We start from the raw sequence: 2578 nt of genomic DNA, 5'->3' as shown, positions 1-2578 counted from the left end.
TTTATATTATTTATTATGTGATCGAACTCCACGCATCCTTTTCCAAGTAAGTTTTATCTTAATGATTACGATGCGCAGTCTTATGTATATATATATAACCTTGTTATTAGTTTCATTGTTCGAACTACAGCCATAAAAGTGTACTGCCTAGAAGAGTTATGGTTGGCTTGTTCGACGTGTGGTATATCAGGATATAAGGCGATAAAAAATGGAATGTGACACAGAAATTCACCCCACCGCAGGGAAGTGAGAGATGATGACAAAAAGAAGAAATATCATCAGTAAACTTGTGTAACTTGACAGACTAGAGATGAAGTAGACAGGAGCATGTTTAATGAAAGAAATTAATATCGACTACTATATATTTCAAGTCAAATTTGCTTAATCCAATATTAGCACAGCACTTCTAGTTTATGGACTGTAGTTAGTATATAAGAGCTAACGCTACCCTGCAGTAAATATATCAAATGTCTAAGCGTAGCCTATAAAATAAACGAGTTCGTTTGCACTTCATGAATAATATGTATCCAGTCAGTTGTGACTTCCTCTCATGTTAGGTTAATAGTGTTAATGACCATGAGAATTACATGAACTCTACACCGCGTTCTTATTTTTTAAAATTGCTCGAAGTCTATAAAGCTTATTCTCGATTTATAGAAACCTTTGATGATGAATGATTAAGTATTAAAATATTTCATTTAATGTTTTTCTGCATAAATCATTTAAGATATATATAGTTGTGCAATTATCACATTTAGTAAGAGCAGTAAAATACTCGGTGCTCTTTAATGGTGGGCCACTAAGACCATTTACGTTCGCATTTTAAATCCCGCAGGATTTAAAATGCATTTAGAACGATAAAACATGTACAAGTTATATGATTCAAGTAAAATACTAAAGTTAATTATACTTCTCTATCAAGATTCGATTATACTGCAATTAAATACAGGGTGGCCCAAAAGCAGGTTTACAATTATCACGTAAGCACTTTATATTTCTTTTAAAACATTTTATTACATTTAACTTTCTATCTTACAATTAACTAAATTAGCATAGAATAATGGTTTCATATATTTTTATAATTAAGACATAGTTGAATAATTGTAAACCTACTTTTGGGCCACCCTGATTCCTACCTATCATACTAACTTATCACATACGTCTATTTATATAAGTTTTGACATCCTTGTATTCTGCCCTCCATTTTAAATTTTACTATTGAAACTATTGCTTACTGTGGTATCACCCCACCCATACCTTTTCGCCACCCCTCCCTTAATACGGCCCTATCATATTACCCATACCCACTATTCTCAGACGTATTCACTCCTTCCCTTCTCTTCTGTTTTTTCTTTAAATATTTCCATAGTTTTCAAATGCAAGGGATATTTTCCTTTTGTCTGTCTGTCTGTCTCTCATTTTTACTCTTGTGAGGGCTTGGTAGCAGGTAGTAGCAGTCCTAATAGTTATGAATTCTTGCTTTTGATTGTTTGAACAACATTAGTAGCGGCGGCGGCGGCAACGACGACGAGGGGGTAGGAAGAGAAGAGAGAGAATAATAATGATGCGGGAGTGGTGTGACAACAGTAGGGTGTTGGTGGAATCCTTTTAAATGGTCAAGTGACCTAAAATTGACCTATTGCGGTTGTAATAGTAGTGATTGGAATTGTTCTGAATAAATTCACGGGTAGTGACTGTTCTGAATATATCGTTTTTAATATTTGCGAGGGTTTTATTCTAAAGCTCTTGTGATATTGTGATTTGTGGTGGACGCATTCAAGGGGAGTTTATATTTTGTGATAAAATATGACTCTTTGCTAATGCGCTGACTACTTGTTGCATCGTCCCCGAATTTATAGAGGGGAAAATAAAATTCTGAAGCTGGGTTGTTTGTTAGTGGCGCAAACGTTGTGTTCGCTGAATGCTATTTTTCTGTATTCCCGAATTTTTGTCTGCGAACTATGTAGAGCCATCCTTTCACGTAGACTGTTTTGGGGTAGGCCTGTGTATTGCTCTTGGCACCCAGAGCAAATTAATACATATATTAGGTTCTCTGAAGCACATGTAAAGTTGTTTTTCTCTGTAAAACTTTGACGCTGTTTGAAAGAGAACTTCGATCCCTCAATTAAGCTGACGCATATACCACAGTTAGGTCTTCCGCACTTTTTACTGACGACTTTGTTATCGAGCGTTAGGAGACTTTTCATAGACTTGGTTTGTCTTTTGCTTTTTATGACGGTGTTCCCTGTAGGATTAGATTCATTCTTTGGTCCCTTTTTAGTAGGGGTATACTCTGGAGTATTAGTGTCGAAGACTTCATTGTTAAGAGGGTTGTGTGTGGATATGTATGGTAGGGTTTCGGCTGTAAATTCCTGTTTAATTTGGGATGTTTGAGTTCTTGGATGTTGCATTGTAGGGCACGTTGAAGGCCTATATCAATTAGTGATGGTGGGTAGTCCCTGGTAATGAGTGTATCCTTTAGTGCATGTAATCATGTGTCCCTGGTGCTTGTATTAGAATCAGTTGTATAAATCATTTGTGCTAGGTTAAAAGGGATATTCATTCTAGTATTTCTGAG

The 2578-nt window shown here is 35.8% G+C and overlaps 1 long non-coding RNA gene across 3 annotated transcripts in view; it reads left to right on the top strand.

The window, feature by feature from the left end:
• LOC106871020 (uncharacterized) overlaps positions 1–2578 on the top strand; it is a 250799-nt gene that overhangs the window by 247667 nt on the left and 554 nt on the right. The window lies entirely within an intron of this gene.

The sequence above is a fragment of the Octopus bimaculoides genome, chromosome 10 (genome assembly GCF_001194135.2).
Source record: "Octopus bimaculoides isolate UCB-OBI-ISO-001 chromosome 10, ASM119413v2, whole genome shotgun sequence".
Lineage (NCBI taxonomy): Eukaryota > Metazoa > Mollusca > Cephalopoda > Octopoda > Octopodidae > Octopus > Octopus bimaculoides.
Note: the sequence above shows the minus strand (reverse complement) of the source record. Positions and strands in the feature narration are given on the sequence as shown.